This window comes from Anser brachyrhynchus (assembly GCF_964034855.1).
Source record: "Anser brachyrhynchus genome assembly, chromosome: 6".
Classification (NCBI taxonomy): domain Eukaryota; kingdom Metazoa; phylum Chordata; class Aves; order Anseriformes; family Anatidae; genus Anser; species Anser brachyrhynchus.
The window spans coordinates 19,869,413-19,896,096 of NC_137700.1; the positions used below are offsets into that span (position 1 = coordinate 19,869,413).

Sequence of the window (26,684 nt, forward strand, 5' to 3'; positions counted from 1 at the left end):
CGCTGACTGCCTCTTCCTCCCCTGCTCAGGGGGAAAGGGAGGCCGAAGGCACTGTGCATGGGAAGGGCTGAACCCCAGACCGCACAGCAGTGTCCAAATTCTTCCTGCTCTGGGCAAGCAGCGCAGCACCACTCGCGAGAGATGGGTTTCATAGCTAAATGTTGTTTTCTAGCAGCGGGGTGTGAGTGAATGTTTTATCACTTAACCCAGGGCTTCCCCCCTCCTTTCCAGGAAAACCAGGCACGTCCTGAGGTGGTGCGTGTTGGCAAGGTGCCACGCGGTGCCACTGCAGCATCTCTGAGAGCAGGGCACAAGGCTGTTTCGCTGCTGATCCTGGTAAACCTCAGCACCTGCTTGAAGGAGGAGCGAGGGGTGGAGGTGATAAATCAGCTGGAGTTGATAAAACACCACACCCTGGTCACCATGCTGTGGGGCTTTTTGGTTTTTGGGTTGTTTGGGGGTGCTGTGGCTTCAGGATGTTAAATATTTCTTTAGGGATCCCCCAAGGGGAGGCGCAAAGTGACCAAGGAGGAAGATGGGGAGTTCTCAGAGCACTACAGGTGGGAAGAGCCTGCTCTGTGTCTGGAAGGGCTTTTCTCTGAAGGAGACTTCCCCTCCTCCCTAGGGAAGACCTGTGGGTGCCCCCAGCCCACCCCCTGCAGCTGGAAGCTGAGACATGAGGTAAGATGCGCCCCAAAACCCACGTCAGCCCACGTTGCCTCCCTGCAGCCACAAGGAGCATCACTGGTGTGAGCTGCTAGCCGCTGCTTTGCAGGCAGCTCTGCACCTGTTTCCCCACAAGGGTTTAGAGCATAATAAAGGGATATAAATACTGCAGTGATGCTCACATGGGCCAGCTTACAGCCCTGGCACAGCCCATCAGCTGTGCCTTCATAGGCACCATCCTTCGGGGAAGTCAAATCAAGTCCCTCAGCCTCATGGCACCAGGGAGGAATGGCTGAGATTGTGTTTATTTTATTTTTTCTTAGGGGAGGGGGAAAAAGCCTCAGTATTGTTTGACATATGTGCTTATAGAAATGTGCATCAGTGCCAGAGAGAGGCTCCTGGGGCTGCAAGAAACCTCTCTGCAGGCCTGCAGAAGCAGCAGGTTGTGTTTTGGCCAGCTGTATGGAAGCCATGGGGCACTGCAGAGGAAAGGGAAGCCAGGGGGTTGCAGCATTATGTTTTTTTTCGCCTTTCCAGCATCCTGGTGGTGAGAGGGTCCTGGTGTCTCAGTGCTTGGCTTGGGGGAGCCGTCCTGCACCACTTCCTTGCAGCGAAGATGCTGGCTTTGCAATCAGGAGGGGGACAAAGCAGCCCTGGTGCTGTAGCATTGCCTGTGCTGGTTAGGTTAAAGGGGAAAAGTGTGCCCATGGGCAGCCTGTGCTGAGATTCAGCGTGGTCCCAAGGGTGGCCCTGACTGCTCCCTCCAGCACAAGCCCCTAATCCTATTTTTTGAAGTCACCCTTGCTTGGCTGGGTGACGACCGTGACTTCACAGGGAAGGATTAGGCCAGCCCAGAGCAACAGGTGCTGGTGGCCGCAGCTCCCCTCTGGCTCACGGCCCCAGCACGCTCTCGCCTCTCTCCAGGGAAGGATTCTTTTTCCAGGAGATGGCAGCAGCTTTTCGGAGCTGGGACTGCGTTTCCAGCCTGTTCCTGAGGACCAGGAGCTGGGATGCAGGAGGAAGGGGGACAAGGGGGAGGCCTGGGGATCTGCAGCAGTGGCTCATGGCAAGTCCATCCCCAGCAATGCTCCTGGAGAAGTTGTGTGTGCCTTCAGGGCTCCCCCGCCTCACAGGAGACATCGTTAATGCTTGTGGTTAATTTTTTAACGGCCTTCTTTAGGGATTTTCTCTTCTTGTACACATGAAATGTTTGGTAACTTTACAGAGCAACAGTTCTCTGTGCACCCCAGAGCTTTTTCCCCAAGGCACACGAGTGCTTCCTAAAGGTGTACGTGGGAGCCAAGGGCTGGAGGCACTGATCCTGTCACCAAGCTGCCACGCGGCTGTTCAGGCAGGAGGAGAGCTCACTTCCCTTCTAGCTGGGGAAAAGCATGTTGGCAGGAGAGCCATTGGGCCCAGGTCTGCTGGGAGGACAGGACTTAGGCTTTGCCCCCAAAGTAGCCCAGAGGAGGGAGATGGAGCCCAGTGATGGGGCTTCCTACAGAGAGCTGGGTGAGCCCAGCATTTAGGGCAAACTGGGCTGCTGAGAAGAGCTGAAACTTTCCAAGCTTCTGCCCAAACCAGCCTCCCAGGGAGAGCAAACCCCCAAATTCCAGGGAAGAAGTTAAAAAGAAAATAGCACGAGGATTGCATTTTACGGTGAATTCTTTAGATCTCGGTGCCACTGAGCAATCTGTTTGCTCAAAGCAGAAAACGGTGCTTGCATCCTTCATTCCCGTGAGTCCTTTGGGGCCTGGGGAGCGGTATTTTGGGAAACAATGTGGTGCTCAAAGCTTCACCAATGCTACGTTTGTTTGAACTGCAGCTTCAGCCCCTGGGCACAAAAAAAAACCTCTGAGGCTGCCCCAAAGCCTTCCAGCACAAAGCAAAGGGGTTTCGGGAAAGCAAACGGGAAATGCTTTGGAAATCGGTCACAGCGGTTGGTGTTTGCTGTCGCCGGGTTCCTCCTGGCATCCCTTGGGGTGGTTGTGGCCTTGGCTGAGGCGCTCTTGCACATGGTGGAAAACTCAGCTGTGTTTCAGGGTGGAGATTTTGGGGCTGTATTGCTTCGTGCTTCTGTTTTCTGATGGTGAGCAGACCCCTGAGAGCCTCCCCTGGCTCTGAGGTGAGCTCTGTGTGTGGGTCTCTGCCATCCAGGACCTTGCTTGTTTTCCCCCACCCTTCGCCTTCCCAAGTGCAAGCCCTCCACAAAATGGGAGGGACACCCGCTCTGTGCTGCAGCAGCCCCATCGCCTGCCGTGGCCCTCCTCCTCTTCCTCCTGCCCTGTCCCACCAGTGCCTCTGCAACATGACCAGCTCCCCCAGCTGACGCTTTCTGGCCTCATGGCTTTTCAAGCGTCTCCAGAGACAGCTGGAGGCTCTCTGGGCTGTGGAGACATGCGCTGTTCATAAATAAACCCTGTCCATCAGTCCCTCTGGGTGCCTGTCTGCTGTCCGGGTCCCTGGAGGGGGGAGGAAAGGGGCTGTGGGGTCAGCAGAGGGTTTGTCCCCAGCAGGGTGCCCAGAGCGTCCCTGCCAGGGTGTTGCACCCTTCCTTGGGCATTTGGTCTCATCCAAATATTGGTCTTGTTGTTGGAGAGCGTAGGTTTTGGAAATCCCTGCGGATGTGAATGGGATAAATCTTAGACACGGACCAGGAGGGGTGTGAAGGGAGGTGGAAGTTACCTGCACCATGACTGTGCCCTTCCATGGGTCAGCCCCTGGTGTCTTACGAGCTCAAAGGATTTGGTATCGCTGAGCACCATTGTGCATGTGTGGGCAGTCATCTAAGCTCTTTGTGCCTCTGTTTTCCTTTCTGTGAACAAAAGGACAATGATAGGGACGTTCCCTTACAAGGCTCATGGAGGTGGGAACTCTTAGAGCTGTTGTAATGAGCCTCGTTCAGAGCCCTGCCTCCAGTACCCACCTGTGCAGCAGGAGGCGTGATCTTCAGCATGCCAGGTACAAAATGGAGGCAGTAGTTGGGATTTGGGTCATTGCACATATCTGTGCCTTTGATAAGGAGTGCAACCCCCTGCCTTTTAAGCAGGCAGTGCAATCCGGGTGCCTAATTATGTTTTGTTCAAAAAGGATTAAGTGGGAAGGGAGCAGCTCCCTGGACTTTGACAGGGGCTTGCCAGGAGCCAGTTTGCAAAGCAAGGAGAGACAAGACACCGAGGGACAGGAGCTGGCGAGCTGCTTGCAGAGGGCAGGGCATAAATATACAACAAAGGGCTTTGGTGTCAGCAGCCCTGCACCTTCCTGATGCCACTGGCTGGCACGAGCGGGGAAATGCAGCCAGGGAGCTGCGCTGAGCAGGGCTGGAGGGCGTGTGGGTAACATAAGGATGAGCCCAGACATTCAGCAGGCTCCTGTGGCCCTCTGTCCATCTGCACTGGGCTTGCTTTGTGGCCCTGACTGGCCAAAGCAGGTGGCACTTGCATGGCCCTGATGTCTGCTAAGCCTCAGGCAGAGCCTGGAGCTGCCAGCTCCTGCCTTGGCTGCCCACACAGGACTGTGGCCATCCTGTAAAGGTGCCCTGCTTGTCCTGGCTCCTCTCCTGGCAATTTACAGTGACGCCTGCTGTGTGCTGCCCAGCTCATCGTGCCCATCTCACACTGGGATAAGTGCAGCAGTTGCAGTGTCCCATATGTTTCACTGGGGCAATGCTGCTGTCCCCAGGTGCTCCCCTTGTACCTCTTTTCCCATCCCCTCTCCAGGTGGGAGCAAAACCTCCAGGCTAACAGGCGCGTGCTCAGGACAGGCTGTTGCAATGATGTTGATTCCCCCTGTACTCGGCTCTGGTGAGGCCGCACCTCGAGTACTGTGTTCAGTTTTGGGCCCCTCGCTACAGGAAGGACATGGAGGTGCTCGAGAGAGTCCAGAGAAGGGCAACGAAGCTGGTGAGGGGTCTGGAGAACAAGTCTTACGAGGAGCGGCTGAGGGAGCTGGGGTTGTTTAGCCTGGAGAAGAGGAGGCTCAGGGGCGACCTTATCACTCTCTATAGGTACCTTAAAGGAGGCTGTAGCAAGGTGGGGGTTGGTCTGTTCTCCTACGTGCCTGGTGACAGGACAAGGGGGAATGGGCTGAAGTTGCGCCAGGGGAGGTTTAGGTTGGATATTAAGAAGAACTTCTTTACCGAAAGGGTTGTTAGGCATTGGAATGGACTGCCCAGGGAGGTGGTTGAGTCACCATCCCTGGAGGTCTTTAACAGACGTTTAGATGTAGCCCTTAGTGATCTGGTTTAGTGGGGGACTTGTTAGTGTTAGGTCAGAGGTTGGACTAGGTGATCTTGGAGGTCTCTTCCAACCTAGACGATTCTGTGATTTTTTTTTTTTTGCCATTGCTATTTTGAAAAACACTAACTTTCATAGCATTACTCATGGCAGCGCTTTGCTGATAACTTACCAAGCAGCAGCCTCTGGGGTTTCCATAGCTTGCTGCTACGGGCTGCGCAGGCTTCAGCTCCCATCGTGTGCGTGTCCAAAGCAGTTTGTGTGGATGTTGCAAAGCGCTGCCATAAAGGTTGCAGGAACTTGGAGAAAATGGGGCAGAAATAAAAGATTTAGGCTGAAAGAAAATAAGCCCAGCCTCTAAGTATAAGAAATCCCAGGTTTGCATCTGTCATTGCAAATCAATGCTGGCTTTGTCCACGGCAGGGTGTGGGGAAGGGCTGGGGGAGGTATCCGCGGGGGCTGCTCGGGCTTGCAGCAAGCTCAGGATGCTGGGGGACGGACAGACAGACAGGCTGACGGCTGTACTGGGGCCAGGAGCACAAAGCAGCGCTGCTCCCCGGTCTGCCAGCCATGTGAAATTCCTGGGATACGGAGGGTCTTTTGTGTGGGGATCAGCTGTCGGCCGGGTGCCTATTTTTAGGGTGGCAGATCCCGCACTATGCTAGAGGGAGGCTGAGGGCGAGAGGTGCATGGGGACGCTGGTGCACAGCTCGGGGCAAAGCTCACCTGCGATTCTGCGCCATGGATAGTGGTTTGTGGTGCCTCCGCTGTGTCCTCCCAGCTGGCTGGCTTTGTCCTGAGCGGAGGGCAGGGAGGGAGAAGGAAAGCCCCAAGGCTTTAATTTCTAGGGGGTTTGTGGAAATAGATGGCCTTGCAAAAAGGTTAAAAAAGAGATCTTTCCGTGTTCTGCTTGAGGGAAAGGCTGTGCGTGAGCACAGCTTGTATCAGACACCGGAGAGCCCAAGCCAGATGGTTGAGGATGTAGTAAACGAGGTTTCATAAACTCCACTGCTCCGCAGCTGTGTGCGGAGGCACACGTTTTCCTTGCAAGTGGCTCTGTGCTGCGTAGATGGACTTGGTCGTTAGGACCAGGTGTGTGGAAGTGCCTCTATGTGTGTAAATACAGCTTTTGGGGCTTGCTCACTTGTCTCCAGGCGTGACCTGAAAGAAGGCTTTGCTTAAATGTAGCAGTAGGCAAGTTGTTCACTGAGCAAAACTAGTCTTTTTGTTATTTTTCAGCTATTTTTCACAACACTTTCTCCATGGATTTAGTTCACAGATCCATCACCTGTGCTGGTGATGCCGACGGTGAAGAAAAGAGCACAACTCTGGTCTCTGTGCAAGAAAACCTTGCAAATGTTCTGCTGGCAAAATGTCTCTGCCAACAGGATGAACGTTTGGCTTTACGTGTGCTGAGCTGCTCAAGACGCAGCTGAATTTCTTTAAACAAAAGGCATTTGTTTAAAAACATTTTGATGTAAGTGTTCAAAATGGACTCCCCCCTAGAAAGTGAGCATGTATGGAAGTGTCTTTATCTGAAGTGGGGTTTTCAGTTGCATGAGATTGAAATGTATGTGTTCCTTTCTCTTCTGTTTTTAATTTCAAAAATGTTTGTTTTGTCATTAAAAACATCTTTTTTTTTTTGTCTTCGTTCCAGCAGACAAAAAGAGAAAGCAAGTACACAGGAAAAACCCAGAACAATTCACCTGCCTCCAGAGCTGTCCCCGAACACTTTGAAGGCCCTTTCCTGTGGAAGGATGCTTTCTTTTGCACTGAGCTCCGATTATAAATTGGGTTTCTTGAAAAGGATTTCCTAACCAGGACAATTGCCTCGTCTCCTGATACTTCTGAACAGCCTCTAAAAATGCACGGCCAAAGGTCTGGGCAGATCAGGGTGTGATCAAGCAGCAATGTGCTGTTGTGCTGCGATTTGGAGAGCTGCTCAGCTCAACACAGAGTGAAGGCAAGGAAGATTGCAATTGGTTTCCCTTGCTAACTACATCGGCTGCCTAGCAGGGCTGAAGAAAATCTAAGTTTTTTTTTCTTGTTCTTTCTGTATTATCCAGGCTGCAGTAATTTGTGCAGTAAGTGAGCCCTTGTGTTCTTCTCCCTTGTGCTTTACCAAATGAGTGACAAGTGCCTGCAGTGCTGGGATGCAGCAGTGTTATCTCGATTGCAAAACGGGGCAGAACACACCTTCCTGCTGCTGCTTGGGTAGTAGGGAGTGTCGGCACATGTATTTTCAGGGCAATTTCTGCAGGAAAAGGGACTGCCTGGAAATGGGAATGCGTGCAGGTTAGCAGCCAAGTGCAGAGTGCTCTGACAGCCTGCTACCGAAGTCCCAGGTACCCAGGGATGGAGGTCCTGGACCCCCCTCTGAATAATGCTCGTAATTGGAAAGAGTAACAGGGAAATGGGAGCTTAAGGACAGCAGCTGCCCATCTCAAAAATAAATAAATAAATAAAAATCCTGGATCTGGGCAAAGAAACAGCGAGGACTTGCCAGCACTGGTGGCTTGCAGCAAAGCCTCGACGTTCACGGAGCAGTGGCCAGGGTGTTGCATTTTCGACTCTAAATGAGGTTAATGGAAGTTACATGGATTCAAATCCCTGCGCACCACTTTGGAAGTGCAGGAGCTAACAGCGGTTATTTATTGATTTCATTTTGTCCCTCTGGCTCGTGTGGGAGGTTGAAAGTAAGCGAGCAGCCGCCTGTGTGCAAGTGTATGAGAGGCAGGGGAGAAAGCGTGCGGGCGGGTATGGGCTGGCTCTTTAGGAAGCGTGTAATCCCTGGTTTGGGGACTTTTCCAGGCACCAGTTCAGACGTGCTGCTGTGTGCCCCTCCAGACCTGAGCATACGGCTGCCCTGGGCGACTCGCTGCGCGTCGCCTGCAAGCTGCCCGAGGCTGCAAGAATTGGCAGGGCGAAGAGATGGAGCCACTGGGTGAGCTTCACTCCGCAGGGAGTCCGGGCCAAAAAGCCAGGAAAAAAGTAAACTGGAGTCAACTTAAAAAGCAGATTTCCCCCCCCACCCTCCTTTGTCATTTTTCTGAATCTCAGCCTGTAAAACTTGGCGGGTCCTCAGGGCGGAGGAGGGTGATTTCTGGTTTGCATGCATGTCGGTACCCAAGCATGCCCGAAACATCTGTCATCAGTGGAAATGAGCACCACTCTGGCAAAGCTCTTCTTTCTTTGCAGTAAAGAACAAGCAAATTTGCTTATTTGTGGTTAATGCTTGTTCCAGATGGTCAGAAATAATACATGACACACAGCCCCACTATTGCCCAAACTATTGAAGCGCTGTGTAACATGTTTGCAGCACAAAGACAAGCTGGGGAGATTGTTTAACTTACTGGTCTCCAGTTCAGAGCAATTCCTTCAGCCACAAGATAAATGCAGGCTTCCAGCAAGACTAAACTTTCCCATCGGGGAGAGCAAAATTTGCAGAGGTGAGGAGCTGTGCTCCAGCTTGTGGCCTTGCTGGCCTCTGTGCGATCATCTTGGTGGCCTCTTTGAGGTCAGTATTTGTGGTAGGAGGAGATGCAGATGCTCCACGGCAGACCATGGTTTGCCTCCTTTGTGCTGATGCTGTGAAGAGGCGGCTCGTTTTCACTTTGTACATGGGAGTTGTGCGTGAAGTAGATGCTCTGGTCAACTTTTCCATCCGTTCTGCTGGCAAAGCGAGCAGGCACGTGGGGTCTTCCCACCTCAGCACCCCAATTCTGGTTTGATTTACAGCTCCCCTTGTTAATTCAGAATGTTTAGGGTTTTGCCTGTACTGCAAAACCAAAAATCTGCCAAAACCTTTCTCCTGTGACTTTTACAGGACTGGTGTACAGGTCTCCAAACGAGAAAGCCTGCCTTCCTGTTCTCCACTTTGCCTGGCAAGTCTGTTAGGAAGCAAGATCCCTTTTCCTGCTCCATTTTGTGCTCTGCTCACCGCCTTTCTGGCAGCAGTGTGATGGTGCGAGGGGTGTTGGCCAGCATTTGGGGAGCTGTGGGAGGCTCTGGCTGCACACCCCGGCCTGCAGTGCCTACCTTGCTGTGGAAATGGCTCTGTGGCTTTTCTGGCTCTTGTGTGCCTGTTGCATGTTCTGAAAAGAGTGACAGAGAGAGATGCAATGTTTCAGGTGTGGCTGGATGTAGAAAGGGGCAAAGCTAAATGCCATCAGCAGTTTGTGCAGTGACAAATGTATATGATAACCCCCCAGCATCCACAAAGTACAGTTGAAGTCTGTGGGTGTTCAAATCAAGAAACATTTTCCTAGTTGAGCCCTACCCTCACGTGCAGCCCCCTTGCAGGCAAAGGGTTACTTGCTAAGATGCATCTCTGCGTAATTAAGAGAAACTGCATCTTCCCCTGCAGTGAGATTTGTTTTTTGAGAATTTATCGCTTGGGAGCATGACCCTGAAATAACTGCCCAGGTCGGACTTGGGGACCTGTACATTAACCCTTTGCGCAGCCCGGCCCCTGAGACCTGCCTCCTTCGGCTTCCAGCTGAGTCCTGCCATGTGCCATGGTCCGGGCGACTGCCAGCAGCAGAACACAGCCAGGGTGTCTCTGATGTTCTCTCAGGCTGGAGGGAAAATGAAGCAAAGACTCCATGTGTCTTATGGCTTTGACCCCGAACAATACACTGACAGCATAAATTAGGAGTTGGCTCAGGCTCGCTTGAAGCTCAGCCCAGGTTTGCTTGAAACTCAGCCTAATTTTGCCTGAAAACAAAGCTGAGAGAGGGGAGCGCTGGGTCAGGGAGGGGGTGCTCGGCAGGTCAGCTCATCCTCTGCAGTGCTGCAGCAGGAGAGAAGCAGGCAGCTGTTTAGACCCTCATTTCCCAGAAACAGAGAAGAAAAATGATGGAAAAAGTTAGAGGGTCTCCTGAAAAAGGGGAGAGTTCGATGGGGGGGTCTAGGGGAAGGAGCAGAATGTAACTTGGCACCCACAGAAATGAGGAGCTCAGCTCATAGTGCTTTGGTGCAGGGAACAGGCGCCTGGCGCGGTGTGAAGGATGTTACTGAGACCAGGATCTGCTGGTGCCAGAGGGGTCCAGTGGTGTCTTTTGGCAGCTCTCGCTCCAGCAAAGCTCCCTTGGATTCCAGGTGAGCTATTTCCATGGCCTGCTTTCTGCGGTAATTTTGGTTTTATTGCCCTGGGGAGAGGGCTCCTGCGAAGCAGTGAGACACAGGCGGGGGTGATAAAAGGTGCAAATTGAACTGGCCTCATGCGGTCCCTGGGAAGCAGCGCTGGATGAAGAGACTTCCCACTCTTTTACAGCTCTCCCCTCTTTGTAGTAAATTGGGCTTGAGGTGTTACTGCAAGGAAAACAATATTTTTCTGATGGCTCCATTAGGGTTGTGATCATCCCCTGCGGAGAGTCCTATGGACTGGTGTTTTCTGTTCATTACACCTCACTTCACTAAGACTTGGTTTCCTGCCGGCAGTTTCATATCCCCTATCCTTGTTTCGCTGTATTTCACTAAAAAAATAGAAGGGTAATTATTTTTTCTTGCACCCCTGCTTATCTCCCAGCTGGTGACTGGCAGTCCCAAATGGCACCTTCCTTGCTGATGGAGAGATGCAAAGGTGGAGAGGGCAGTGAAATGCCCTCTGAGCCATCTCCCTGGTGCCTATGGTCTCCTCAGCTCCATCCCTTTTCTGCTTTTCTGGAGGAACATTTTGGGAAGGAGGATTGTGGAGGGAAGGAAGGAGAGGACACTCCACCTGTCCCAGAGTGCCAGGGGTTGATACTGCACCACTTCTCTGGCAGGAGCCGCAGCCCTGATGGGCATCTCTCCCTGCTCGCCTTCATCTTCCCCTCAGCTCGGGGTCCCGGTGGACACTTTGCAGCCTTTCCGCAAGTGTTTGGGAAGAGGAGCCAAAGCTAGGCCCTTCTGGCAGCGTTTCCACAACAAATCCCTGGCTCCCAGGGAACACGGATGTTGTTAACCCAAACTGAATCCATGGGGGGTCCCCAGGCTGGTGCTGGGGGCTGCTGCTGGGGGCTCGCCTCCAGCTGGCAGTGCAAACTGGGGAGAAGATAAAGGCAGTGGCTCCCCCTGTTTCTCGCAAGCCCTGCTTGTCCACAAAGAGCTGAAATCTCGCCGTTCAAATGATGAGATGAGAGTAGCAGGAGTTCCCCTCCCATCAGGGCTATCTGCTTTCCATTTAGTGGGATTAAGGTCTGACTGTCCGTCCATCCCCACTCACCGTTTGCCTGGCGTTTCCCCATTTGGCGCTGCTTCTCGCTACTTGTTTCTCCTTTTTTTATATTTTTTTTTTTGGAGGTCTGTGCTCCAACCTTACAGGGGCTCCTGGTTTTGGAGGCAAGAACATCCTAACCAAGCTGCGTCCAGGCTGTGATGCTAACATTAGACAACGGGGAGGTGACTCAGCCCTTTCAGTACATGTTTCCGTGTTCCCAGCTGCTGTAGGAAATAAACAGTAAGTAGTTAACATCACCAGCAAGACATGTATGGAAGAAAATATTGTCCTAACAACATTAGATCTATGGTTTAAACTGGTCAATGGCAGGAAATTTGGAATTAAGGACAGCCGCTTGTCTCACACTTCTTCATTTGCCTTGGGAAATAAAAATAATTCAGGCACAAAGTGAATGAAATGGCACTGGAAATGCCATATTACTACATTTCCTGGCTTTTATGGCAGGGAATGAAGAAGGAAGAATAAATGAGGCCTGTGTCCTTCAGTTCAAAGTGATGGCAACAACATCCATCCAGGCCTCTGGAGTCAAAAGAGACTGAGACCAGTTTTACTCCGTTTTATCATTGTGTTACGTAGCCAAGACTCTGGAGAGGTTCTTCCTTTGGGGGTAATTATTTTTGTTCTCTTAGTTGAGCAGTTTATTAGGCTTTTTTTGGTTCAGCTCCACTGGGACAACTTGGATGCAACAGAGCAGGTTCAGTCCAAAAAAACCCTCAGGTTTATGGAGATGTGGAGACTTTGGAAGGTTAGAAATCTTTTCTGCACCATGCCAATAGATCTATAAGCCATGTGCGTTCCTACAAAGTCGCCTCCTGGTGTTTTTGTTGATGGCATGGAGTGTTTACTCAGTGACCAGCTTCACAGATGTCAGGGGGGCTGCTGCAGAACATGAACCACAGGATAAGGGCCAAAAAAAGTCAACCGAATGTCTGAAGAAGGTGACAGCGTTTATGTAACTCAGGAGATAGTTAGGTGCTTCTGGAAGAAGGTGCTGCTCCAGAGAGCTGTTAAGCAATCCTGTTGACAAAAAGGTGGCTTCTGTAGACTTGAAATGCCTTCAGTTCAACAGCTAACCTGGGAAATTTCTATGAACAGCCCCGTTTGGTACATGTTTAGGTTGGCTCCCAAAATCTGGGAGAGGGAATAACCTGTTTTGAAAAGTTTGTGGACAGGGTCTTGGGTCAGGGATGTTGTTTTCTCCCTATGTGCCTCAGCATGGAGGAGAGGGTGTTAGGATTGAAATGGAGATGGACACAAACACTAGAAAGGCCTTTGGGCTGCAAATGGGGTGGGCACGCTAAGCGTTTGCTTTTTTTGAAGAACAGCATGTGGATGTTTGGAGATTCATCTGTTAGCTGAATGAACAGAAGAGATCAATGTTGGGCTGCTTCATTCTTCCGCTCTCCACCCATCTTGCAATTTGTTACTGCCCTGCCACTAACCGAAATAACGTGGGGACCAGCCGTGCACAGCGCTGCTTCCTCTGGCCTGATTTCCTCACAGTGGCAGATTTCTTCAAGGAGAGTGTGTGCATACATGAAAGAACCAGGCTTTCTAAAAGCAGTTCTTTTTTCTACGGCAGCTTGGTCACACCAGGGTCCCAAAACACTGAGCCAGCATTCATCATAACTCCTTTTTACCAGAATCAAGAATGGCTGAGGGATGTTAATTTTATTTGCAGGCATGTATAAGCTTGCAAATATGTGCTTGAGAGAGCCCAGAGAAGGGCAACGAAGCTGGTGAGGGGTCTGGAGAACAAGTCTTACGAGGAGCGGCTGAGGGAGCTGGGGTTGTTCAGCCTGGAGAAGAGGAGGCTCAGGGGCGACCTTATCACTCTCTATAGGTACCTTAAAGGAGGCTGTAGCAAGGTAGGGGTTGGTCTATTCTCCTACATGCCCGGTGACAGGACGAGGGGGAATGGGCTGAAGTTGCGCCAGGGGAGGTTTAGGTTGGATATTAGGAGGAACTTCTTTACCGAAAGGGTTGTTAGGCATTGGAATGGGCTGCCCAGGGAGGTGGTTGAGTCACCATCCCTGGAGGTCTTTAACAGACGTTTAGATGTAGCCCTTAGTGATCTGGTTTAGTGGGGGACTTGTTAGTGTTAGGTCAGAGGTTGGACTGGGTGATCTTGGAGGTCTCTTCCAACCTAGACGATTCTGTGATTCTGTGATATACATGTACACATGCACACTTAAATGTATATATGCCTATATAAAGCACCAAATATTCTGAAGCTGTGGGAGAGGTCTGAGCTTGGTCTTGGTCTGACTTTTGAGCACAGTGTTGTCTGTGTCATCTGAGTTTTGCTGCAGTCCTGAAAAAAGCCCTTCTGAGACTTGCTTGTCCTGTCCAAAGGATCCAGGAGTCCTTACGGGTAGTTCCACCCCACCTCCCTAGGAGAGATCCATTGCCCAGGCAGCCTGGCTCCGCTCTTTGCAGGAGATGGGATATATCAGGAAGGCCCAAAGGTTGAAAATGAAGGTGGGTAAATCTGGCACAAGTTACAGTCAGCGAGGTTTGGGAAAAGCAGGAGGGACTACAGGGCATCCATGTTACCTATATCTATCTCCCTCTGCAGTCAGTGGAGAACAAGCGGGGTCCTACATGAGCTGAACCACTCAGCAGTGCACCAGAACCCCAGGGAAACCCTTGGTGTGGAGGTGATGCATATTTTTAATGCACAATGCCAACTTTCCTCTGTGATGACCCTACCTGAGGATTCCTTCAGGCAGCTGGGCAGTGTTGTGGTCAAGAAGGAGGTGAGGTCCTGGAGAGGAGAGCCCAGCGGCCAGGCTCTGAGCTGGCACACCAGGCGGGTGTGCTACACCCTCCTCCAGTGCTGAGGAATGCTTCCTCACAGCTCATCACCACGAAGGTTTTGGTATGCGACTCGTGGGGGTCTGGGAATTTGGCTGCCCCTGGGCCATGGTGTCTGAAGCGTGGGGCTGAACAATTGGTGTGCATGCACTCTGTGGCCGCTCGGAAAATGCTGCTGGCTGAGCCAAATTCCTTCCTGCAACTTGCATGCAAAGAAGCCACTAATTTCACCAGCAGTTGAATGTGCATATCTGAGGGCAGAATTTATCCAGAAGCCTTTGGGCAGAAGTTTTTAGCATAACCACCCAGAAAAAAAAAAATGATGGGGAATCGCAAGTGGAATTTTGCAGAGAAAGAAGGAGGGGGGAGAAGGGAATCAAAGCGTTGAAAAGCTTTTCCACTAACACAACTCTTCTCGGTTCTTTAAACAGCACAATGGCTATTGATGGATAAAAAATAAAACAGGACGGCATATCCTCTTGAATTTATTGTGGTCCCAATGGACAGCCCCTGGCATTTTTTTCGGAAGAAACTTTTGAGTAAACACTGTCCAACATGGAAAGACACATAGCATGTCATAAAAATCATTTGTAATATGTTCTGGGAGACACACCAATGCTGTCGGGGCCGGGGAGCTGCTTAGCTTCACTTTGATTTACAGATAAATACAGCGTGTCTGGGGCTCCCAGTTGCTGACTGCGCGGGCGAGCTCCCGATTACGTGTTGTGCTTGAACTCCGTGGGATTAATTGGGACCACCTGGAAGTGTGGCAGCAGGCTCGACCTTCCTGATCGTGCGGGGCTGTGCACATTGAGGAGCTGCACTTGTGTGGAAAGATGTGGCTCAGCTTCTCCCATTGTGGGTCTGGAGACATAGAGTAACCTGGAGAGTAAAGGAGGTGTGTGTTGCAAAGTCAGGATTTTCTGCGTAGTCTCATGTAAGACAGCACTGAGTGTTGGATGTGGATATATCTCCCTGTTCTTTAAGCATGATGCATACTGTAGTGTTTTTAGGGTGTAAATCTTTGGGGTTTCTGCAGGTTATTGAGGTGAAGAATGTTAGCAGGTGCCCAATGAGATATTCTGATGTTTTCTATGACATGATGAACAATCTGCGAATGCTTTTGCCCTTTAAGTCCACAGTGCAGGAAAAGAAATGTGGGGGTGGAGTGGCCCGGAGGAAGAGGGGATGGGGTTTTATGGAAATACCATAGCAGCAGGTGATTCCATTTGGGTGATGCAGTAGTTCACGCTGGCCCTGGTGATTTTATTGCTTCGCTGGCTTCTGTGCAAAGGTAATGCATGCAGAACGATTAGCTGGGCTCTGATAGTCATTAATTACTTGGCTTTCCCTCTGGAAATGGCAGGCATTTTTCACAAGGCCTTTGTAAGTTAACAAAGGGGCCGCAACACAGCAGGAACATGTTTCAAGTGTAAGTAAACACTAGTTTTTGGTACGAGGTTGGTTGGGGAGAAAGGTTGGAACTTGTGGGAAGGAGCAGGGCAGCCTGGAGGATGTGCCATGGAAAACAGCTTTGCACTGAGAAGCTTTTTTTATATGTCCCAGCAAGGATATGAAAAAACGTACAAGTGGATCTGCTGGAAGGGTTATAATATTGAAGAGAAAACCTCATGTCCTGCAGATGGAAAGAGAGGATAATAAGCTCTCTGTGTGCATGTGGAGAACAGGGGTGAGGTGAAATTACCTTGTAAGAGCAAGAGCTGCTTACAGGTGATATTTCACCACACCATTTTACATTGCTCACATGGCACAGGCCAGTTGTGCACAGGAACACGATGGCATGAGCACTTGCCAGCGAAGAGGAGCTGTTCATCTTCTGGCCAGGACTTCGTTTCTGAACCTAGCTCTGTGTGCTCCCCAATATGCAGCAGGTGTGGATCCTGATCTCCACCTTGCTGTGGTCTCTGATTTTTTGCTTGCAACTGTTGTCTCCTACTCCAGGTTTCTGAGGTTTGCACATGAGTACGCAGTGATGGGGACGTGGTGCCTCTGTGCTTTCCCAGGCAGAAGCGTTGCGCTGAGGCCAGCGGTGAGTTTGCTAGCATGTTACTGTTCCTGTTTTGGCTTTTGCACTGGTATCTGCTCTGCTAATCCTGGGGGGGATTCTTCTTTGTTTTCAGGCAAGGAAACACGCAAGTGAAGATGAGGACATTCTTCTCAGCAACCAGAAGTGAAGCGAGATCCCTGGGAGAGATGCGAGCTCTTTGCAAGGAAGCGTGAATAAAGCCAAGACAGCATCACCTCCCACCCGCTGCTGCCAGCGATGCCACAGGCTGCACAGACCTAATGCAGACGGCTGTCGATGGGGAGAAGGTTTTCAGAGCCTGGAAAGCAGCGTGTGGAAGTGGCAAGGCAGGTTGTAGCTTGGTGCTAGAGCAGCCGCACGCAGGGCATGCTGGATGCACAGACTTTGTCAGCCAGACCTGAGATAATGGGGCTCATGCTCACTGCTTGCTTTCACCATGACTGTTTGTAGCATCATGGTAATGAAAAATTGATCAAAGGCATCTTTGTGTTTTGTTTTTTTTTTTTTTTTCTCCCAAAGGGGCTCAAAGAGCATGTCCCTTCCACGGGTCTCTCCTCTCCACCAGCTTACCTCCCTCCCTGCCCTCAATTGAAGACAGATGCCAGGAAATATTTTTGCTGTATGGCTGAAGTGAAAACATATGGGGAGTGGGGAGCAAGCACTGCACTTACAACTTAATTACTGTCATTCCTGGAAACTTGGGCAGAGGTGGTGTGAGCGGTGTGGTGAGCATACGGGGTCGCTTCCCACAGGCGATCCCTCTCAGTCCCACCTCTGTGCTGGATTTGAAGGGGAAGACAAAATGCTGCCTGTCACAGAGCCATGGCAGAGGCGAAGGACTGCCAACCTGAGGAGAACCCTATGGGGAAGCTGGTGATGGCTCCTTGAGCAGAGAGATTGAGTTATTTTGGGTCCTCGGGATGCGGGGAGAAGGTGGGGAGCACCCCCCCCCCCCCCCGACCTGGGGCTGGCGGCGATGCTGAGGGGGCTCTGTGAGAAAAAGGCGGGAAAAACTTCGGAAGGTTCCAGGAGGCTCCGGAAGGTTCCGGCACTGCCCTCATGCCTCCCTCTCCACAGGGTCTGGTGGTACCTCTGTGGAAACGGATTGAAGAAAGGGGAAAAAATGCCAAATAGGGGAGCAGTGAGGGATGAAGGTGTGAGGAACAGCCCTGCCAGCCCTGAGGAGGAGGAAGGGCGGGAGGGGCTTGGGCTGCCGTGGCAGAACCCCCACAGCTGCTGGAGAGGAGCAGGTCTCACCGGTACCCCTTCCACACGGGGCAAGGTGGTGGTTTAGTTTCGTCTGTGTTTCACCATCTAAATCCATCTTAACTGGCTCTGCATTGAATTTTCCCCCAAACTGAGTGTGTTTTGCTGGTAACTGGTGTTCTCCTGGTTTTTATTCCCCCCTCCCTGAGTTTTCCAGTTGCTTTCTATTTCCCTTCTGCTGAGGTGAGGGGGCAGCTGGCACTGAGCCCACAGCCTGTGCTTGGGCCCTGTCCTTTATGTGAGGAAGAAGAGGAAAACCCACAGAAAAGTGGGTTTTTACCTTTGTGACAGACACTGGGACTCAAGCCCTGTGGACACCACCTCAGGTTCCTGGGTCCTGCTGAGGCTTTTGACTTAGCTGCTTCTTTGAAAGCAAGTAGGGGAAATGTTTGGGTTTTCAGTGTTGGAGCACTGAATGCTTTGGTGACAAGTGTGGGGCTGCATGGGTTTGGCACTGAAGCTCTTGGGTTTCTGCAATCATCTAAGAAACCCTGCGTGGTGTTAATTCACTGAGGTGAGGATGTGTTTTGTCTAAGGAGAGAAGGAGAAAAGTTGCTTTGACACTTGCAAGCGGTAAGGTATTTTGTGAGACAAGATGTTTTGACTATGGGACATTTGATAGATACGTGCAAAGGTAACTGAAGATAACGTAATTTTATTGCAATTGTGATGTGAACATAGATGGCAGTTAAGCCAAGAAAGGTATCTTTCCCTCTGCTTTCTGTAGGATCACACATGCTGTATGTACAAATATTAACCAGACTAGCTGGTTTAGGACTGAAATGTGGTATTGAACATTACTCTTTTGGATTATTCATCATGGTTTTGTGCTAGTGAGGCTGGGAGCTTGAGGCAGCTTGTTGGGCTACTTTGCTGTTGCGCAGCTCTTGTTTTTTACCAGCAACAATGTTTAGTTGCATACTGTTTGCTCTTCCCAGTGCAGCTCCCTGCAAAAGCCATCATGTGCCTCTTGGAAGGGCAGGCCCAAGAAATCAGCCAGTTCAGCATTTAATAAATAAATTTACAGAGGGAAGGAGGAATTAATCCATGATGGATGCTCCTCAGCATAGTAGGGTGGCATAAAGATCACAGAATCACATCATCTCCTGAGTTGGAAGGGACCTGCAAGGATCATCGAGTTCAGCTACTGGCTCCATACAGGAACGCCGTTATTACAGCAACACCACCAACAGCTACTTCAATCGCATTCTAATTTAAGGCATCTTCAGTTGCCTTAGGGAAGGACTTTATTTGAAAATCCAGCGATGCCGAAAAGGACAAACATAAGAATATGGATAACAGAATGTGCCATGCAGAGATTGCGTATCCTGGGTACGTGGTGAGTGACCAACGTTAGAATCCCAACAGCAATTAGGATCCTCAGTCCTGCACATAATCTGCTGCTGCTGTTATTAACTTTTGATTTTATTGCAAGCCACAACCCGAGTGCTAATGTTGCTGTTGCCGCTATGCTGATTGTGCCATGCACCATGCTATTGCCAAGCTGTCCACAGACAGAAATGGGCTGCACTCACGTAGTGGCGGGCTGTGGGCAGCCCTGCGGTGGCAGTAAGTGCTGGTGAGCAGCTTGTGTGCAGTGGTGAGCTGTAGCAAGCGGCGGTGTGCATGCAAGGAGTGCTGGCGGGGAGTCTGCCTGAAGTGGTAAACGGGTGGCACTGTTCATGGGCAAGGTGGGTGTGTGACTGAGTGTGCAGAATTTTACAAAGTGGGCTTCCTGCAATGCTGCGCAGGCAGCTGTAGAGCTCCACAGCAGGAATGGTGGCACCAGGATGGTTGCATGCCTTCCTGCTGGCTCTCCTCAGGTCTCTCCTAGAGGTCAGGATGCTTTTGCAAACTTGGTGCTGTTTGTGCAGAGGCAGCGTAAGAAGAGACTTGGTGACGCTGGTGTGTGGCAGATGATAGTTCAGCGTTAACAGGTAGGTAAATACGTGTGCTGCTGAGACTGTACAAGTAGCAGGCAATTAATATAAGCAGCAGGGTGGGAGGAGGGGGTGTGAGCTCCAAGCCAGGGCAGGATTTTTCAGCAGCTGCTGCCAGTGGTGGTCTGTGAGGGCCCTTGTTTGCTGCTGAGCTGTGCTGAGCCACATCTGACTTAGCACGGCACTGTGGCTGGCCAACATTTTTTTCAAAAGGCATAACTGTCTTATTTCATTTTTTCACGATTTGTTTCTTCATTTGGAGGATTTTTTTTTTTTTATCAAAAACACCACTGTTTTCTTTCTCATTTCCAAAGGCGCCAAACAAACAAGCCTTCAAAGTGAAACAAGCCTGATTCTTCTTTTGCCTCAGGAAACTTGTTTTCCATCTTTTAAGAAACCACTTCTAGCTAGTCCCTGCTGCTGGGCCTCTCAATCCTGCTTGAGGGGAGCATCAAATGGGGGCAGGGACTGGGAGTGCTTGGGACTGGTTTGGGGGTCACTGGGCTGCAGTTTCCCTACTTTCCAAAATGCCAGTTTCCACAAAGTGGGAAGAATTGCATAAGTTTCACTTGGATTATGCAGCGTAGGCCCCGGGTCCTTGAGACATTTTTGTCTGCTGGAGCAATAAGCATCAGCCCTGGAGCTCTCCTGCACACCTGCAGTTACTGCTCATAGTTTTACGTGCCAGTCATTTTGCATATGTTATTTTTTCACATCTGCTTTTGCAGAAGTCATTTGATTTACTCTGCAGAGGAGTCCAAGGACTTGGCCACAGCAGCACAGGAGTCAAAGGCAGAGCCTGTTAGGACGGCAACATCCTTTGCAAAGTTGGCTGGGAAAACATTGCATGCCTGCAAATATCCCAAACAAACAGAGGGCAATTTCAGAGAGGTGCAGGCAAGGGAGCGAAACCAAAACAAACTACTGCTTTAAAATAATATACGGGCCTGGTCTTTGCTACGGTGGACTCTGCAATTGTTTGGGCCTGAGCTGAAGTGGCTATAAAGTGCAACCACTCAGATTCGATGGTGGTTTATACTACTGTGCTAAATGTGCGTCCCTACAAGAGGCGATGGAGGAGACCCAGGAGATGTGTGGGTACTGTTAGACTACATAGCAGAGACCTGGCTGTGGATCTGCCTGTCTCTGCTGGGTGTTGCTCAACACCTCAGCTCTCCTGCACAAGAAGCGTGCCTGTCTGAGCCTCTCCGTCCTTGCCAGCCACTGTGGTCCTGCTCTTGTGCAATGCAGTGCTCGTTGCCCATCGGGGCAGAGGCCACCCAAATGCTTTCAGCTGCAGCATTGGTTTTTAGGGATGGGCACTTCTCTTTAAGACTTTCAGGAGTGATTTTGCTCATTGAGCCTGTCTACAGCGTGGCTGGCTGTCTTCTGACCTTCCTTGCATGCTCTGGCTGTCCACAGATGACGATCCCAAGAAAGCTTGTTCTTAACCTTTCCCAAGAGTTCATTTTGGTCCCAAGAATGCTGCTAGGCAGAAAGAGTCCCTGAAAACACAGAGGAACTTGGGAAGGACACAGAAGGGTTGTGGTGAGATGGTTGTGCTTCCATCAGCATCTGACACAACGTAAATAGTCAGATGCCCTCACTCAGTACTGCCCCAAAGGGCTTCTTAGCTCTCCCGCAGCACCACTCATCACCTTTTGCTGGATGATACACCTCCAGAAGTCACGTGCCGTGTGAGACTCATCAGCAGAGTTAGCGCCCCGGTGACAAGAGTCTTTCTGGGCCAAGAGGACAATGCAGTTGTGGGCAGCGTTAGATTCAGTACTTGCAAACAAGGTAAGGCTTTGATAACTCTGGCTCGAAGTGCTCTGTGGCTGATGGCTTATCTGTCTTGTTTTCTCAAATGATAACCCTAGTCAGCAGTTTATTTTAGATCAATGTACAGAGTAGGATCATTTGTCTCATTTTGCAGAAAAGGAAAGGGGTGAAGACTCACAGAATGAATGGCCTTGCCTAATGCTACCAAAAAAAAAAGTGTGGCAGAGTTTTGCAGAGGTGGGAAGAGGATCACGTTGTTGGTTTATCCATCAGACCATGCAACCTTAGAACAATACGCGGCTTGTGAGAGCAAGGCTGAAAGGGCAAAAAATGTCACAGGGACTGTGAGGAAGCCGCAGATCCACTGAGGCCACCCCAAATGCAGGTTCACACCTGCCTTCGGTGCAGGATAATGATGTCTTCCAATGCTATTTCCCCTGTGGGTGAATACAAGCAAGTAGCCAGCCCCAGGTGGTGCACCTGCCTGTGAGATAGAGTTTTGTGGCTCAGCCTGGGCTGCTGTTCCCCAAGTTGGACATGTTGAACAGGGCTGCTCACAGAATGCTCCCAGCCGTGTTTGAGGGTGTTTCAAGGCAGTGCCCACCTCTCCTCACTTGCTCCCTCCAAAGCAAATGACAGCCCAGGTTTGTCACCATCAGCAACAGCATTTTAAATCCCTGTTGATGTGAGCAATGTTAGAGAGTCCCGTGTGTAACGTGCTGCTGGCCAGACCCTGGCTGTAACCTAAACCAGTGCTGAACGTACCCTTGATTCTGCCCTGGCAGGAGAAGAGAGGATCTTGCGCCTTCCAAATTGTCACAGGCATGAAAAGAAACATAGCGTTTGCTTTCTTCAAATTATTTTTGATTCAGGGTAGCATTAAACAGGTTGAGCAAGTGTAGCAGAGTCACCCTTGGAAAAGGCAACCTGAAAGGACTTTCCCAGGGAGACAAATCCCGATTCTGGCAGTTGTAAAGCTCCTGCAGCTGTTGAGTAGGGTTCTAGGAAAAACAACAGGACAGCAAGGCAGGGCTGACAGCTGAACTGGTATAGGTGGTGGAAAGTGATGCTGCCTCACCAGGAACTGCGGTGACCAACAGCCTCTCTTCAGCTGTATAAAAGTAAAGCAGGCGACAGAGCAGGCTTTGGAGCGATACAAACAAAGCTGTTTCAGGAGCCAAACGCACCGGGATATTTGCTGGTGAGTGCAACTGGATTTTCCATCTGGAAGGCATGACTGTCTGGCCCAGAAGCCAATTTAAAGTACAAATTAGATCTGGCTGCTTGTCAGAGTCTCCTCCCCAAAATGCAATAAGGACAGGGTGGTTATATAATGTAAACCATTCTTGGTAATTTAGTGGTCCTGAAACAACAAACAAGCCAAGGAGGGGGAAAAATGGTTTGCAGCAGAATTCAAAGCTGAAGGATTTGAGTAGAGGAATCCAGTCCATCTGATCCGGCAGAGATGTGTGCAGCTATTCCTGTACGTCTTGAAAGGAAGCTGCCACCAGATCCTCTGCTATTTTCTCTTCACAGGGCCCTACTGATAGGCATGATATTTCAGCCTCTGCGCTAACTCCTGCGCTCCAAGTATGCAGGGACAGTTGTGTGCGTGGCCCCGCACCTCTCCCTGCTGCCGGGGCATGGCAGGAGGCAGCTCCCGCTGACACAGAGCAAAGCCCTCGAGCACTGCAAACCTCTGCAGATGACAGTGGCTACGGTGGCTTTGCCCAGATCCATTGCGATGTCTGTGGTGCTGTCTGCTACCTGTGCAGGATGCTGCCTGCCGTGGGCAGGATGGGCTTTTGCAAGGTGGGTGGTGGGCAGCAGCACCCCTGAGGGGGGCTCTCATCCATCTTGACCTCTTTTAAATTCTTATTCGCTGCATTGGTAACATTGGTAAAAACCCCAAACACATAAATATTTTGAGCCTGAAGAATGTGAACTGCCTTTACAGGCTCATGTCCTTAAAGGGGAAAGGCAAGGGTGTGTTTACTACTTCTTAATATCGATCTACTAAGCATTTATGGTTTATTCCCTGCTGCTTGTAATCTGCTCCAGGCCTCTCAGATTTGAAGGAGGTAGCAGTGCTCAAGCACAGCTTCCAGTTATTTTTACTTTTATGCATACAAAGAAGATAGGGCTGATTTATTGAGGAGAAAGAGGGAGAACATTAAAAAGCATCATGAGGCAGTTTCAGATGCCTGTGGTAAAATGGGGGGGGGCTCAGCTCCTCCCTCCGTGTGCTGAGTTTTTGGGGCTGGAGGACCCAGCTCTCCCGTTGTCTCATCGGGACCTGTCGCAACGGATTCCATTTTTCGGATCCAGCACAAAGCAGGAGCAACTACACTGACGTCAAGCTGGGTTGGGACATATGGGACAAAGCCCAGGGAAGCCTAAAAGTTTATTATTTTTTTTTTTCCATTGACTGTTACAAGTCCCAAGGGAGATGAATTGGGCCCTTTCTCTTAAAACATGTTGTTTTCTTGGTGCTCTGCTTTGGATGTGCCCCAGCATGATGAGGACGCAGTGTCCTGAAGGAAGAGCACAGCCTTCATACGCACTGTGCATCCGACACATGAACCGGCTGTGCCAGAGTTCCTTTGGTGTGGAAAAACAGCTTTCCACGCTCCCCTTGCGATACTGCTAAAAGGAGACAAACCCCCAGTGGCAGCTAAAAAAAACAAAAGCAACACAAACCCATGAGCTGGAAGAGACTCCTCAGATGGCTGAGGATCTGCTGCTAGAGCCACATTTAGGGCAGGGTAACCCCCCTGGCAGGAGGATTTACATCAGGCGCTAGGAAAGCAACATCAGTGGGAAGGAAAAACCCTGATGTGAGGAGCTGTGCTGCTCTCTGGCACTGTCTGCTCGTGGCTCAGGAGTTCATGTCCCCCTGCCTTTTTTGCTTTTGCTTTGCTCTCCCTCCTGCTGGAGCACTGGGACAAGCCACGGGGTGAAGGCAGAGGGCACAAGCAAGGGCTTCACCCTGAGCAGGAGGAGGCATGGTGTCACAGAAGGACATTAGCAGCGTTCCTCATCTCCTGACTTTCCTCTGCGAGCAATTTCCAGGGAAATCAAACCTGACTCTGTTCCATTAGCTGCTAACCTCCTGGCTGCTGGGCCTGTCTTTTACATTATGATGAAGCAGAGCCTCTTTGCACACTGCTGTCAGAGTCTGAATGAGCTTTGATAAAAGACCGAGTGTTAGAGCAAAAGGAAGTTTTAACCAAAAGTTGTTTTCAATTTCCTGAGCTAGCTGTATCCACTCTGCTTTGCTCCTGGGCTCTGAAGCAATCTGTCTTCTGGGGGAGCCTTGCTTCATTATTTTTGCTTCCCTCAGAGCAGTTGACACTTAGTCTGGGTTTCCCAACCCTCCCACCATCGATTCATTAGCTTCAAAGACCATACAAAGCTGCTGTGGGTTCCCTGGCTGCTTGCGCAGGGACACACGCCTGTCCCAGCACTGTAGGGTTTGGTTTCCTAGACCGAGCCGTAAGATTGGCTCTGCCTGCCTCTGGGTATGCACGCGGTGTCTGGGCTCCCCTGGGCAGGCCTGCTTGGCCCCAGGCTTTTGGGGTTTCCAGTTGACCCTGTGGTGCGCTCACCCTGCGTATGTCCTGGGTTGCTGGCAGCCTGGGCACAAGCCTGGATTGCAGCTGCCGAAGGTAAGGAGCAGGGGATCTCTTAGAAATGCCTCTGTGGAAGACAGTAGCAGAGGCTGAACAGGACCCCTGTTGAGGGGAAGGGGTGGGAGGAGTGTGGGTTTGGGATGGATGCAAGAGCCCAGCTGGGCAGCAAGGCTGCAGGCTTTCAGCAGTAACCTCTCGCAAAGCGATTTAATGGGAAACCCAAATGCAAATCGGTGCTGTGACTTATCAGCCCCATGCGTGCCAAGGCGCTGTGGCAAGGGCCTCGGTGCGTGGATGACTAACTGAGCATGCAGTGCCCAATAATTAATTAATTAATACAGGCAGGTTTTCTGCTCAGCAAGGGGCCGAGGGGAGTTGCAGGGGGGAACCGAGTAGCTCCTTTGAGCTCCAGCATTGTGCTGGAGAACATTGTGTCCCAGGGACAGCTGCCCCTCTCTCCTGGAGCTGGCTCTGCAGGTTTTGTGCCTGAAAATCTCACCCTTGTTTTTCCACCCATATGAGCAGATTTTGAATGTTCAGTCTGCCTGCCTCTTTGCTGTGGCTAGCACTTGCATTGCTCTAGCTGTGCTGGAGCTCGTAGCGATGCACCAAAACTAGAAGTGTTTCTGAAGCAGTTTTCCTGAGGCAGGTATCTTTCAGCTCTGAGCAATGCCCATCCTCCACAGGCTGCTGTGTGCATCTGTAAGCTAGAAAGATTTGGGGAACACTGCTGCAGCAGTGGAAGCTTTTCCTTGTCTCATTTGCAGCAATGTCATTTTTCTTAATTTCTCTTCCCCTAAAGGTCCTACCACCCAGGCTCTGTGAGAAATGAGATAACGGCAAAAATCAGGCCAGCAGAGATGACCATCTCTACAGGCTCCCACGGCACTGAGCACGACCTATTAAAAATCAGCTCCAGACCAGGAGGAAAAAAAAAAACCTGCAGCTGAAAAGAAGCAAAACATTTCCCCAGCCCAGCTTGGATGTGAAACACTTCTGTTGGGGGGAAAAAACTTCTCCTTCCACAAAGAAGGGTGCAGAGCCTGCTTGCTCAGGGCCATTCTCCTCCTCTGAACAAAAGGCGAGAGGTTAGTTGAAAACACAAGGAGTGTGAGCAGCTTAACTGTGCATCCACCAGGCACTGCCTGATGCTCTCATCCTGCAAAGCCTGGATGGTCTGGGCTTTCCCTCTGTGGGGTCCAAGGGAGAAGGGGTGGTCAGCCTTCAGGAAGGGGTGGTCTCAGACTGCGAGACCAGGGTTTGCTTCATCTTCCCTTGGAGGCTCTGACCCAGCCTCTGCAGGAGCGCTTGGCCTGGCCCAGCCCGGCTCTGCTCAGTTGTTTGGCATTTCACACAGCTCTGGGGGCAGGTTCCCACCGCCGCGCCTGCATGAGGCTGGTTTGGCTTTGACAGGAGGGAGGCAAAACTGAGCTCAGGTGTTTTAGGGTTATAAATATGTAAAGCCCTGACCGGCTACTGCTAGCTTCGCTTCTTTCTTTCTGCCTTTGCTGCTTGGCAGGGCTACGAGTTTATATTGTGCAGTGGTCCCTTTTGTTTTGTAGGGACCAAGTGATTGAAAACAGCCATAATATTACTATGCACGGACAGTACATTTTTTTCCATGTATTTTCCTAACCCTTTTCCCAAAGGATCGAATGTGTCTTTATTCTATAACTCCACAATGGGTTAGAGCAGCTCCTCAGGCGGGAATTGTTCTGCTCCACAGACTACTTGATACATCCTATAAACAACTGCCCAATTAAGTAGGGAATACTCAATTTTCCTGACTTGACCAGCAAAATATTAGTAGCTGCATATTAGAGGACAGACGGGGCTGGAGATGCCAGAGGTGAGGCAGGGGTTACAGAAGAGAAAATGGTGATTTTAAAAATTGTGTGAGTGTACGTATGTAAGCATATGGGTACAGGCGTATGTCTCTCAGAAGGAATGCAGGAAAGCTTTGGTCTCAGATCTCTCTTGTACCTGAGTCACCTCTGGAACCTGAGCAAAGCATGACCAGTTGAGAGTGTAGTTTCATCAGTAATGCTTGGGTTATGGGTTTAAGTACACACGTGT

The 26,684-nt window shown here is 50.6% G+C and overlaps 1 long non-coding RNA gene across 3 annotated transcripts; it reads left to right on the top strand.

Moving 5' to 3' along the window:
* Nucleotides 1-385: 385 nt before the first annotated feature.
* On the top strand, nucleotides 386-25,835 carry LOC308197371. Of its 3 annotated transcripts, XR_013952878.1 has the most exons (8): nucleotides 386-681; nucleotides 6,559-6,864; nucleotides 6,968-10,001; nucleotides 11,187-11,343; nucleotides 16,083-16,445; nucleotides 16,741-19,191; nucleotides 19,923-20,994; nucleotides 25,411-25,835. It is a non-coding gene; the product is annotated as an uncharacterized lncRNA (long non-coding RNA). The 3 variants fall into 3 exon arrangements; XR_013952877.1 differs by having other exon boundaries at nucleotides 6,559-10,001; nucleotides 16,083-16,314; XR_013952879.1 differs by lacking the exons at nucleotides 11,187-11,343; nucleotides 16,083-16,445; nucleotides 16,741-19,191; nucleotides 19,923-20,994; nucleotides 25,411-25,835 and having other exon boundaries at nucleotides 6,559-10,915.
* Nucleotides 25,836-26,684: the final 849 nt, after the last annotated feature.